This window comes from Phoenix dactylifera, chromosome 11 (genome assembly GCF_009389715.1).
Source record: "Phoenix dactylifera cultivar Barhee BC4 chromosome 11, palm_55x_up_171113_PBpolish2nd_filt_p, whole genome shotgun sequence".
Lineage (NCBI taxonomy): Eukaryota > Viridiplantae > Streptophyta > Magnoliopsida > Arecales > Arecaceae > Phoenix > Phoenix dactylifera.
This window is the reverse complement of record NC_052402.1, coordinates 28,614,488-28,628,911: the sequence shown is the minus strand read 5'-3', so window position 1 is coordinate 28,628,911 and position 14,424 is coordinate 28,614,488. Positions and strand designations below refer to the sequence as shown.

Sequence of the window (14,424 nt, the reverse complement as noted above, 5' to 3'; positions counted from 1 at the left end):
TATCGACCTTGATAGAAGAGGAGTGATCCTATGTGATTTATTAGACAGAGTTCTAAGATCTTGGCCAGGGAAATAATATATAGTGGACAAAGAGTTTTCCACTATCGAACTCAAGTCGAATAAATCTAGACATATGACAGACAACGGGGTTTGACGAGTTATCCATGACCTCCGGTCTGTAGGGATCCACGATAGAAGGACTGTATCATACGATAACTGCACCTAGAGGTTCATCATTCTATTCTGCTGGGTGGCCACTACATACTGCTAGGTGTCACTGGTGGATGGTGAGACTCACAGGGATCATCTTGATGGTCGATAAACCCTGATGAGTTGAGTTGAAATTGTTTCAACCCATTGAAAGGAGTTTTCAATGATATTGTGATAGAGATCGCAATATATCTCACTACCAGTCAAAATAGAACCTATGGGGTCACACACATTAGAAGTATTGATCGATCCAATGGTTGAATGTGATTAGGAATCACAAATAATCAATTAGATTGATAAATGAAAACCCGCTAAGAGTTAGTGGTTAGAAGAAGGATTAATTGCAATCGGATTGCAATTTAATTTAATTAATTGGATTTAATTAATTGGACTTGATCATGAGTCCTACTTGGAGTGGAATTCATGAAGTCCTAATTGGATTAGGATTTCAAATTAAATTAGAATCCCATTTGGAATAGGATTTCTAAAGTCCTAATTGTCTTAGGGCTGAAAATTGAACAAGTCCTGATTAGATTAGGATTTTCTTAAGTCCTAATTAATTTTAAATTTAATCTAATTAATTTCATGACTCCTAATTGGATTAGGATTGAAGAGTTCAATAGAGTCATGGTTCAATTAAGTCCTAATTAGATTAGGATTGGGAGGAAATTGAAATAGGTCCATACAAGTCCTATTTTGACTAGGATTGGACTCATGCACTAGACCCAAATTAAATCACCCATTAATTTGATTAAGTGGCAGATTTAAATGGATAAGAGGGAGGGGAATATGCCCCTCCCTTTGAGCCATGCGTGGGAGAAAAAGGAGGGGCGCATGCCCCTCCTAGGTGACATGAAATAGAGATAAGGATGAGCTCCTAAAAAATAGGAGCTCATCTTTATCCCTTTGCAATTAAAAAGGGAGCATGGAATTTCGGCCAAAATGAATGTTTTTCTCCTCATTCCAGCCGTGAGCACCCTCCTCCATCTTCCTCCTTTGAGCCACGATCAAGAGAGGAAAAAGAAAAGCTTGGGACGCCCTCTTCCTTCTTCATCTTGGTTCCAAAAGGAAGAAAAAGAGAAAGGTTGCGGGTCTTGTTTTCTTCTTCCTACATCCATCCTTCTTCTTCTTCCTCTCAAGCCAATCAAAGATTGATTCAAAGGAGAAGACTTCAGCCATCCATAGCCATCTCTGCAAGGGAGCTAGCACCCCGGTGAGATCCAAAGGCTTCGATCGAGTCAGTACTTCGTGTGGATACCTGTAGAGGCCGGACGCGTGTGCGGCTTCCACTGAGCCTTGATCAAATACCACGTAAATCAGATTTGCGGAGACCATTTACCCGCACAAGGTGAAGATCTGATCTTCTTAATGATTTTAAAATGGTTTAAAATAATTTAATTCTAATCTATCTACAAACGAATGGTTTTAAAATACATTCATGCGATGAACGGATCCCGCATATGTTTTTCCGCTGCAATCTGAAAATTATTTCAAAATTTTCATGACATATGAGGGATGATAACATTGACTACCAGTCTAATAATAATTCAAATAAAAATCTCACAAAAGTAATTTAGGAACATCCATCTTCGGTCGGCATGAAATGCCTACCCTAAACTAATGTGGCAGGACACTGCATCTTTTCTAAGCATGGGTGATCTTCTATTAACTTAGTGATCATGAAGAATAGTTGTATAAACGTCATATTTAAAATCACAAAAATTAAATATGAGATGAAATAAAATATTCATTAAGAACAAAATAAGGTTTATATAACTCTAAGAATAGAAATCAATAATACAAAATCCTTAGCCCTTTGTTAGGGCTGCATCCGGCCCTGGAGAGGAGATCAGCCTTCCATGGAGTCGTGGGCGACAACAGCAGTGGTAGAGAAGGCTTCCATCGCGACCAGCTCTTCTTTCTTTCTTCCTCCGGCGACTCCCATCGAAAACTCCCTCTCAGCACTTCATTATTTTTTATATGGGAAGTTATTTCCGAAATGCCCCAAAGTCTTCTCTCTCTCCTTTTATTCTTGTGGGAACTCCTTGAGAAGAGCCAAGCTTCTTCTTCTCCCGGTGGGGAACTTGGCCTCTGAGGAGATGATTCTGAAGAAGGGAAGTCTCCTCCTTTTATAGCTTCACCAGCTCCTCTATTTTCCTCCCTGGATAAGATCTTCCGAGTGAGAAGATAAGGCAGAGAAAACAGCTCTGTTTTGCGGATGCGGGTGAGACGCGAAAGGAAGGTTGGACGGCTGAAGATGTTGATCCACAGGAGGTTGCTCCACGGCTGCTGCGGCCTGTGATTCACGGACGTGAAGCGCGGTACGGTTGAAGTAGAGCTGGGAGGAATGCGTGGAAGATGCGAAAGCGTGGGAAGCTTCATCACAGATGGCTGCTAACTGATGTTTATCCTTGTGAATGGTGGGATGGGAATGTATCACGAATGGAATGAACTGCAAGATCTTGGAAGATACTGGGCTAGATTTTGCTGGGAACAGGGGATCTTTAGATGCAGAAGATCTCATAAAGTTAGCTACGGACGTGGAGCAGGGGAGAAGAACTGGTTGCTTGATCCGAACGGGAGAAGAAAAGATCACGGTTGGAGGAAATCTGGGAAGATGATCCATGAAGCTCGAATGTTGTTCCGCGAACGCTGGGGAGATTGCTGAAGTTAATCCGGATGTTGAGACTCGATCCATGGAATGAGAGGATGATCTCTGTTATGTTTCCGAAATAGGGGATAATGCAATTCGGATGATGTTCATGGCTGGGAGATGAAGGAACGAATTTGATTTGCGGTTGTTGATAAGCTGGTTCTCATCCGGAGGTTGTGAAGGAACGTGGAGAGCATGGGATGCTAGGAGGATAAGATTGGGAAGGATGACACAGTTGGAACGAATCAGAAAGGTGATCTAATCTGGGAGATGATCCAAAAGATGAAGCTTGGGGACTCGGCTGAGAGTTGGGATAGCTTGCGGTTGAGATGAACTTGGATATGGCTTGGTTCGTGGGAGAACAATGGGCGTGTGGGATGATGTGTGAATGGCTGGGAAGAAATCCGGATTGGGATGAAGGTGGATCACGGACGATAACATGGAACGGATGCCTGGTAGAATTGCGGAATGGCTTGCGGATGAGGTTGATCCGGAACAGAGGAACTGGGATAAATCTTGGATGTTATTCGGAGAAGAGGATGAGGAGAAACAGAGGACTTGATTTTGGGAGGATAAGCTCGGGAACGACGTGGAGAAGTTGGATTCGGCTGGGATTGGTTCCGAAACAGGGGAAGAGATGGCTTTGTTCGTGGACATGGAAGGAATCCGAAGGAGGTTGGCTTGATTCGATGGGATCTGGGATGCAGGGGATGCGGATATGAATGGGATGAAGCTTGGTAACGAACATGATCCGGAGGGAGGCTGGGACAGCCTCCGGATTTGGTTTGGAAGGAGGTTACGGCTATGATGTGGAGCATTAGTTGCGGGAAGGAAGCAGGGGAGGCTTGTCCGTGGAGTTAGTCTGAGCGGGATGTGAGGAAGAACACTCGAGATGAGCATGGGACGTTGGGATATATGATCCGGAAGTTTGGGGATAATCGCCGTTGGCTGGATGTGGCTGAGATGTTTTGAAATCCCATGTACTTTAGCATGTGTCATTCGGGATAGCTGCCACATGTGCTCTAGCGTGATCAGACTTCATGGTTATGAGTCAGATGATGGGTTTGACCCGACCTGCATACGTTGAATTCGACCCAAAATAATTAAATCAAACTCAAATTACCAAATAATTTATTAAAATGCAATGATGAAGGGAAACACATTTTTTATGTTTACATTTAAAATATGTGAATTAAAATAATGATAAGTGCCATGAATAAGATATTAATTTATGCATTATTTAGCACTTATCATTCATGGCACAAAATTAAAAGAGAATTTGTTCATATCTTAGCTATTGGTTCACCAGAATTTTTTGGAAAATTTATCAGCCAAATTCGTTGGCTAAAATAGGTGTGAGGCGTGGGGGGTCTTTTGGCTATAAAAAGACCCCCACGCCTAGGGTTTGAATGATGTGGTCTTTAGAGAGGGTTCTAAATTCTGAAAAATTTTTGAGAGCCAGCTGCCCTCTCTCCCCCTTCTTCTCCTTCATCTCCATCCTTTATTCTCTTGAAGTAGAATCAAAAGTTGAGAACTTCGAGGGGGAAAAATTCAGCCATTGCAGCACCTCTACGCGAGCTAACACTCCTGCAGTTGTGGATCATCCTAGAGCTTCGCGTGGACTATCCGTAGAGGCCGGATATATGTGCGGCTACAGAAGGTGATCAAGGCATCATCAAAGTTCTCAAAGCAAAAAGGTATGAGATCTGATCTCATTAGAATTTAGGATTAAAAATCAATTAGGTTGCTAAAATTCTGCATGATTACATGTTAGACATAGAATATGCATACTTGTTTAGGATAAATGTTTAAAGTTCTGAATCTATTTTTATTGTAGAGATATGATCTCTAGCATGCATAGGAATTAAATAGTTTAATTCATGCTTCCGCTGTAAAATTTTTAAAAATATATGCATGCGACCACTAGGGTTCCCAATAATACTAGCCATTCCTATTACTATTGTTGCTTCAGAGGTTGCATTTAGTGCTAGAGGTAGAGTGCTCGATCAATATCGTAGCTCTTTGAAACCTGAGACTGTACAAACTTTGATTTGTACTAGAGATTGGTTGCATCATAAGCTTGGATTGGAGCAGTCATCAAATGTAAGTATCATTTATAGTATTTAATATATCTTTTAGTAGTTAGTTTTTTAATTTATAATTTCTGGTTTCTTGTTTAATTACAGGTTGATGAAGAGTTTATGCAATGGAACACAGAGACTGGTCTAAACTAGACTACTTGAGAATTTGAGATTTATTATGTTTATTGTGTTTCTTGAACTCTTTTGTAGAACTTGATTTGTATGAGATATTTTTTAGTTTGTTGGGGTTTCACTTAGACCATTTAACTTCTTTTTGATTGTCATTGCCTTTGTGCTTGGATGTGGTTAATACATAACTTGATCATTTTTCCTTTTCTAAGCATAACTTCAACATTTTTTGTGGGTTGAAAGTGTTTTAGATGCCAAATAGTGAATTTAGCAAGTTTCAGAACATTGGAGTCGACCCCAACACTGGAGAAGGCAATTTGTGAAGCTTCTGTTAGAGTGAGTCGATCCAAATGATCGATCAAGTTTTCTTTGCCTTTTATCAAGCTCAAACCCAAGCTCCGGCTTGAGCTCGTTATTGAAACGAGCTTTACGAGCTCAAGACCGAGCCTTTGCTTTGCCAAGTAAGCCCGAGCTCGAGCCCAATACAGAGCTTGGTACCAAGCCCAAGCTTGAGCCCGAGATTCTATGAAATGAGCCGAGCCCGAACCTCCTAGGCTCGGGCTCTGCTCGGCTCGTTAACAGGCCTACTCACATATAAGAATAGAAAATTTTATTATGAGCTACCTTATAAGTCAACCCATAGTTTATGATGAGTTGACTCTGAAAGAAACCCTTGTAGGGTAGCATGCATGATTTTAAAATTTTTTAGAAATCAGTGGAAGCAATTAAAAATTAAATTGTTTAATTTTCATGCATGCTTGAGATCTAATCTCTACCATAAAAATAAAACCAGGATTTAAATATTTATGTAAAACATGAAACTATAATTATATGTTTAACATACAATTCTGAAATTTCAGCAACATGAAATTTCTGCAATCAAGTTAAGATCTAATCTTAATATCTGATGAGATCAAATCTCATACCTGATTTATTGAAAGTCTTCGATGACTCCTTGATCACGCTCTGTAGCCGCACATACGTCCGGCCTCTATGGATCGTCCACGCGAAGCTCCAGGAAGATCGACGTCCGTGAGAGTGCTAACTCGCGAGCAGGTGCTACAATGGCTAAACTTTTCTTTCTCATGGCAATCAACTCTTTGATTGTTTGCTGAAGAAGAAGAAGATGATGGAGGAGGAGGAGGAGGAGGAGAAGAGATGGCAGCCGTCTGCAGAATTTTTCAGAACCCTAGAACTCCCTAAAAATTCTGCATCTAAAACCCTATGCGTGGAGGTCCTTGTTGCCCAAGGTGACAATCCAAGAGGGGGGGGGGTGAATTGGTTTCTTCTAAATTTTAGTGCTTTTAAAAACTTTCGTAATTAAGTGCGATGGATGCTTTCTTAGGTTATTTGAGTGAGTTAAGCTAATACAAGAATAGAAGATAAAGCAAGAGAAAATGAAAGCACAAACACAATGCAAACACACCAATATATAGTGGTTCGGTGCTCTCCTTAGCACCTACGTCCACTCCCCAAGCGTACCCTTGGGAATTCACTATAATCTCACGGATTACAGTTGGATTGTTTTTCGGGCTCACAATCCAAAAACCTTGTTGGTTTTACGGGCTCACCAACGAACCTATACAACTTTGGTTTTCCGGGTTCACCAAAAACCTTGTTGGTTTTGCGGGCTCACCAACGAACCTATACAACTTTGGTTTTCCGGGTTTACCAAAAACCTTGTTGGTTTTGCGGGCTCACCAACGAACCTATACAACTTTGGTTTTCCGGGTTCACCAAAAACCTTGTTGGTTTTGCGGGCTCACCAACGAACCTTTACAAAGTGTTTAACAAATAAAAAGAAAAGATTCAAACTCCTAAATGAGCATATAAAACAATATGAACTACAAAGAAGAGTTAGAAAGAAATTATCGCTTTGAAGTCGCTTTGCTCTTCTTTGTCAAGGAAGCTTCACTCTTCAAGGGGGGAAGGAGCTCTTGATGCCTCTTTGAATGTGCTCAATCCCTTTCTTTGATTCTTGAATGAAGCTCTTGATGAAGGAGATTAGGGCTCTTTTGTTTTCTTGTGTTTTCTTTGATATCCCACTCAAAAGTTGTTTCCTCTGATGAATAGTGCCCCTTTAAATAGTTTTCAACCTTCCTTGGACAAGCCCCATTCGTCAGATTTGAAAAAACTAGCCGTTACATACCTTGGGAAGGACAGAAAGTACATCTGCAGAACTAGCCGTTACTGTTCAGCCCGTGTTTGGGTCGGCTCAACCTGTCCTTGGGTCGACCCAACTTTGCCTTGGGTCGACTCAACCATTTCTTGGGTCGACCCTCTCAGTAACCACAGAAACCTCAATTTCAGCCTTTCTTCCCATGGGTCGACCCAACCATTCTTTGGGTCGACTCAAAGTTCACTTGGGTCGACTCAAATTCTTCTTGGGTCGACCCTCTCAGTAATTCCAGAGAACCGTTTTCTATCTGTCTTTCTGTCTTGCCCTTTGGGTCGACCCTCTCAGAGTTTGGGTCGACTCAAGCTTGGGTCGACTCAACCACTGTGTGGGTCGACCCTCTCAGTGAATCCAGAGAGCATTCTTCCTTTGTGTTTTGAGGTTCTTTGGAGGTTGGGTTGACTCATGCTTACCTTGGGTCGACCCAACTCACTGTTCATTTGTGCTGTTTTTGCAGGAGTGTGCCAGATGATTCCCAGATGTGCCGGGGTCGACCCAATCAACCTATGGGTCGACTCAATCCACACTTTGCTGCATTCTTAAGGTTAGATTCATCCAAATGAACAAGACCATATATATATTTTCAATTAAACAAATGTACTGAGAGTAATGAACTTATAAATGAAGTATCAATTTAACTTATAGCATGCTCTAGATAATTACTTGTTTATCATCAAAATAACACTATCATCCTCAGTCCTTTTATAGCCTAGGAGCCCCACGCTATCACTTGATCATGGCGTGTGGAAATTCCTAAAAAATAGGGATCTTGATAAGTGCTTAATAATTTATAATTTAGTTATCTTTCCATAGCACTTATTAATGTTTTTAAACTGATAAATACATATTTTACCATTAAATTGAATAAACATTGAAATAAATTTAAATTATGGTGAGAGGTAAATAATTCTTTTCTCAAAATAGACTCTGAACTTGTCTCTCTCCTAGTTGTAATCTTTCATGAAAACATATAAGGAGGAGATTGTGTTGACCTGGTTTAGTAACCTGATGGAGTTATAATCAAGCTAAGGCTATGATTAAATAGGTTTTGGTCATGATTAGATAATTATTCTTATATGAGGAAAAAGGTTTGATTAACCCTTTTTATTAAGTCACGGTCCTGCTTTTAGCCTTGTTGAGTCCGGTCTGAAGCTGTTTAGCAAGAATTAAATTTAAACAATATTGGGCTCGAGAGTAAGTTCAAGCAAATTAACGATCATGACCCACCTCAAACCCAAAGTCAATTTCCAACCAATTCCTTACCTGCCTTCATATAAAATTTATAAATTTAAAACAAAAAAAATAATGAATATAATAAAATAAATAAAAATAATTTTGGGAAGAATTACTGGATTCACTGTTCATATGAACAGTGTCCCGTAAAAACACTGTTCATATGAACAGTGTTACAAAAAAAAAGAAATAATATAATAATTAAAAAAAAACTGTTTCACTGTTTATCTCCTTCCTCCCGCTATCTATACTTCCCGTGATCCCGCCTCACAGAGCACCCCCTGCCCGTTCCAGCCACGAGTCCCACGCGGTTCAGCCGAGATCCAGCACCACCGCATCAACTCCGTGCCAGCAGCATCAACCACATCCCATCCGCCGCCCGTTCCACCTCCCAGCAGTCGAAAATCAGCCATTTCCTCCAAGCATTCCAACCATCCCAAGCTTCACCCGGATTCGTTCCAAGAAGAGATCCCATCGATTTCTAGCTCCAATCCCTGTGATTCAGCCTTCACCGTGATCCCAGTCGACTGAATTCAACGAGCCGGTAACCCAGCTCCTTTCGGATCGGCACCCGTTTCGAGCTCCATCCCCATCTTCGCCCGAGATCCAGCCATTCTCCCAGCATCACACCCTCGCGTGCAGCAGGAATCAAGCCTCCACGAGATCATTCCCAGCATCACGCCCTCCTCCTCTCTCGGGATCCATCGCTGGTCTTCAGCGATCTACAAGAGGAAGACGGAGAAGAGAGGAAAAGGGGGAGAGCTCGGTTCGAGAACAGAGCATGCTCTGTTATGGTGCCGAGAAGGGAGAATAAAAAAAGAGGGATGCTGTGAGTGGATGAGTTAGTAAAAGAAAGGAAAAAAAAAGAAGGAAGGACTTGAGACGAATGGCGTGGAGTATCTTAGCAAGCCGATCAAAGTCACCGAGCATCATGAGCAGCTAAACCTCGGTTTAGGGGTTTGATGAAGCCATAGAGGAGTATTCGTTTCATTTTTATTGATTTGAGTTTGTATTGTAAGATTGTTGCATGATGAAGAATTTATCAATTGATCTTACGATTTATCCAATTTATGTGAATCATTTATCTTGCATGAAATATTTTACATAAATTGATCTATTTCATCAAATCCAACACCTGTGATTTGGAGGAGATATTCACGTGACATCGATTTCATGTTTAATGATTTAATGATCAGATGCATCATGCTAGGTTAGACAGGTCATGCTTATCATTAGAATAGATGGTTTGTGCTAGACTTAGATGATTCATGCTGGGAATTAGTTATAATTTTCTTTTATAGATTGCTTTGGCTTGTAGTCGGAAGCAATCAAGTCTTAAATACAACTCAATCATTGAAAGCGTCATGAATATAAATCTATCGGTGGATTCTAGCCCTAAACACCTCTCTCCATAGATAATTCATACTACTACACCCATATTAATTCTTAGTTTTTATCATTTACTCTAGCTTATCCCCTTTGAAGTAATGATTTAATTAGAAAAAAAAACTTGTATCCAATCCCTGTGGACCGACACCCGTAATCACTATCCTACAGGATACGTGCTATTGCGTGGTTTATTTTTGAAATTGAAATAACCGATCAATTTTTGGCGCCGTTGCCAAGGATTGCTAGCATAGTTATTTTTCCTATCATTAAAAAAAATTAATTAAAAAAAAACTTTCAGAAAAAAACATATATATATCTAAAATAAAATAAAAAAATTATTTTCTATTATTGTTACTTTTCTTATCTCCTTTTTCTCTTCTACTAATTTTTTTCCAGTTTTTCTTTTGGTCTTATTTGATCAGGAATCGAAGGAAAAATCTGAGATGATCAAAAGGAGAATAGCTGGAAAAGGAATGCTGTAAAGGTTTGCCTAAAAAAATTTAAATTGCTGGAAAAATTTTCTTTGGTAACCTCTAAACCTTTCTTATTTAAATTAATTATTAGCTTGAAATTTTGTGGTGATTGTTTGATTTTAATTTCAGCAAAAGTGTGAATGCATGCTTGATACACATACACAAATTAATCCGTACATAGTAAGGGCAATCACCCCAACAAGATAAGAGCCGGATTTCATCACCGGATTCTTGCCCAACTTAGGTGAACTCAATCGCACATAGTGTCACTTTAATTAAAATCAATTAGATGTTGGCTCCTAGAGACATTCGAGCTCAATAGGACGAAGATCACCGAAAGTTGCACCAATTTCGCTCTGTGGCTTAGTTGATGTCTAGGCAAGCTTTGTCTCTATAAGGAAGACAGTTCATCTATTCGAGGCAAGTGGGTTTTAAGTGGGACCTTCGCGAACGCATCGTGACCCCTCCACTTACCTGGGAGCTTACCTGGTTAACTCGGTTCATTAGACCGAATTGGAGGCTTAGGTGCCCTCTTTAAACCAATTAGGAGCTGTCTAGTGATTTTAGGACAAATACAAGGATTGATATGTTTTTCTTTTATTGCATGCTTGACTGATCAAGTACTAGTGTATGCAAGCGAGTCGTTCTAGAGTACGTGACCTATTACCCTTTGACCCTGAAATAGAACGGACCCTTAGGAATATTCGAGCTGAGATCAGAACATTAGAATCATCCCCACCTTCTGAGATGGCTGAAGAACAACCCAAACTCCTGAGGGAGTACTTTACTCCCACCATTTACACTTCCCCATCTTGCATTCGATTACCTGAGGTAGCAGCTGTACAATACGAAATAAAGTCTAGTATGATCCAAATACTCCCATCTTTTTACGGGCTCACCAACGAAGAACCATATAAACACCTAGATGAATTCTTTGAGATTTGCACCACTGTCAAGATTCAAGAACTTCATTGATGATGCTCTGAAACTTAGACTATTCCCCTTCTCCCTTAAAGATAGAGCCAAGCAATGGCTGAATTTTTTAGAAGCCAATTTGATTCGTTCTTGGATCAAATGCAACAACATAGGCTTCGGCGCTACTACAGCGCTTCGCTAACTCGAAGCGCCTCGCTATGAGAATGACGCTTCGCTAACGCGTTGCGTTGTCAGCTAAGAACTAGAATTCTTATCGATACTGGAACTCATAGGGAAGAAAATGGATTTATGGATGGAATCAAATATGCAGTATTTACAGAAAAAAGTATTCGGTTATTGGGGAACAATCAATATACTTCTAATGTCGAATCAGGATCAACTAGGACAGAAATAAAGCATTGGGTCGAACTCTTCTTTGGTGTCAAGGTAATAGCTATGAATAGTCATCGACTCCCGGGAAAGGGTAGAAGAATGGGACCTATTATGGGACATACAATGCATTACAGACGTATGATCATTACGCTTAAAAATAATTTGTTCTATTCAATATCTCTATGGGGAAAAGAAGCACCAAAAACATTCAATAAAAATTTACTTTTATCAACAATGAATAATAAGGTTTACTTTTTTTCAAAAGATACATATAAAATTATTGATAATGATAAGATACGATACTTTAGTACTTACTTTGGAAATAAATATACTTCCACGTATCCTCATGAATCAGACAATACTATGCTATTTCCTCTGCTTGTATTGGTACTATTTACTTTGTTCGTTGGATCAATAGGAATTTCTTTTGATCAAGAAGTAATGGATTTTGATATATTATCGAAATGGTTAACCCCATCCCCAAATCTTTTACATCCAAATTCGAATTATTCTGTGAATTGGTATGAATTTTTTACAAATTCCATTTTTTCAGTAAGTATAGCTATTTTCGGATTATTCATAGCATATATTTTATATGGGTCTGTTTATTCATTTTTCCAGAATTTGGACTTAATCAATTCATTTGTAAAAGGGAGCCCTAAGAGAATTATCTTGGACCAAATAAAAAGTGTTATATACAATTGGTCATATAATCGTGGTTACATAGATATTTTTTATACTAGGGTTTTAGTCATGGGTATAAGAAGATTAACCGAGCTAACTCAGTTTTTTGATAGACATATAATTGATGGAATTACAAATGGAGTTGGCCTTACAAGTTCCCTTATAGGTGAAGGTATCAGATATATGGGGGGGGGACGAATCTCGTCTTATTTATTTTTATATTTTTTTTATGTATCAATATTTTTATTATTTTTTTTGTTCATTGGTATAAACCCAATAATTATACAGGTCTTCATGGGATAATTTTTTTGTCGTGTACAAAGACATTTTTCGTTCTATCATTTCCGAAAAAGTCGATAAACTAGGTGGATATGTAAAAGATATTTTTTTTTTCCCATTACTTGGACATGTATAAAAAAAATATTGTGACATTTCATTTCGTACAGCATTTTCAAACCGATCATTTTTTATATATCGCAATGGACAATTCCATCGTTTATAATCGAAAAGAAAAGTTACAAGAGGTTTTTCAAACCAGAAATAAGTCTTTTCATTTTTCTCTTCTTTAAGTCTTCCCAATTCCCAATTATCTAAATTTTTTAAAAAATACTTTCCCATAGGAAGAACGAACCAGTTTAGACGTGCCATTACAAGCTTCTCCCAAACCGAGGGAGAAGAATTTCATGAAACTTGGGAGAGATTTCCGGACCTAATCCATAAATGTCCACATCATCAAATACCTAAATGGCAGCTAGTGCAATGTTTCTATGACGGATTGACTGAACGAAATCGTCAGATGATTGATGCCGCATGCGGGGGGACATTCATACTTCAAAATGAGCATGAAGCATGGCAATTATTTAAAAATCTAAACGAAAACTTCCTCCATCATGCTTCTTGTTCTCGTCAAGCATCCCTGAGTTCTCAAAGAAAAGGGACCATTTGTGAAATAAGTCATTCTATGGACCTGTCTAGCAAGGTAGATGCATTATCCCATAAGATTGACCAACTGATGATAGATGGGTATTACATGAACTCTTCCCAAGCACAAGTGTGTACTATCTGTTCTAGCCCATCCCATCCTATTCATGAGTGCCCTTCAGCGCCCCAATTCCTCGAACTCGTGTAAGAACACATCAATGCTGCTCAAACACAGCCTAGACCGGGTAATGACCCATTTTCCAATACATATAACCCGGGATGTCGAAATCATCCAAACTTTTCTTGGAAGCAGCAAGCTTCGAATACAGACCAACCCTATTTCCAAAATTTTCAAAATCCTCAGAATTTTCAAACCCCACAAAATATTCATCCCTACCGTCCCTCGACTCAATTTCAACACACTCCTCCTCCACCCCAAAGAAACACAGCCTTTGAGGAGAAAGTGTTGAACGCCCTTCAAGATTTGGAAACTATTACACAATTGGTGCACTCTCATACGCAATCCATCGCCAAGCTAGAATCCCAAATGGGGCAACTAGCTAATGCACTGAACAAGCGAGAGGAAGGAAAGCTTCCAAGCCAACCACTAAGTAATCCTAGGGGATAATACATGGCTCAAGAAAATCAATTAAATGCAATTCATCATGAACAAGCCAATGCTTTGACTATCCTAAGGAGTGGACGTGTAGTAGACAATAAGATTAGAGAGGACAACAATAAGGAAGGTGAAGAAGAGGATAGAAATGTGTCAAATGAAAATCTAAAACCTTCTTCTTCTTCTTCAGCTAGTCCACCTTCTGCCAAAACTCATATCCCAAAGGCCCCATTTCCTGAAGCTCTTAATTCACCCTCTCCCTTTGGCAAAAAGGGAACTTTACTAGAGGAAATGATGGAGGTTTTCAAACAAGTGAAAATCAACCTTCCGCTTCTTGATGCTATTAGACAAGTTTCCTCCTATGCCAAATTTCTCAAAAACCTTTGTACACAAAAGCAAAAATCTAGGACACATGTGCCTAAAAAGGTCTTCCTAACTGAGCAAGTGAGTTCTATTCTTCAACACAACACCCCTCCAAATTCAAAGATCCTGGTGCTCCCACCATCTCCTGTGTCTTAGGAAATAATTTCATTGATCGAGCACTCTTAGAT

The 14,424-nt window shown here is 39.5% G+C and overlaps 1 long non-coding RNA gene and 1 other non-coding gene across 2 annotated transcripts; one reads left to right on the top strand and one right to left on the bottom strand.

Annotated features, from left to right (window-relative positions):
* Positions 1-4,872: 4,872 nt before the first annotated feature.
* Positions 4,873-5,290, top strand: LOC120112606. The gene is made up of 2 exons (XR_005514182.1): positions 4,873-4,966; positions 5,050-5,290. It is a non-coding gene; the product is annotated as an uncharacterized LOC120112606 (long non-coding RNA).
* Positions 5,291-12,968: 7,678 nt separating this feature from the next.
* On the bottom strand, positions 12,969-13,074 carry LOC120112681. Its single transcript, XR_005514253.1, has one exon. It is a non-coding gene; the product is annotated as a small nucleolar RNA R71 (small nucleolar RNA).
* Positions 13,075-14,424: the final 1,350 nt, after the last annotated feature.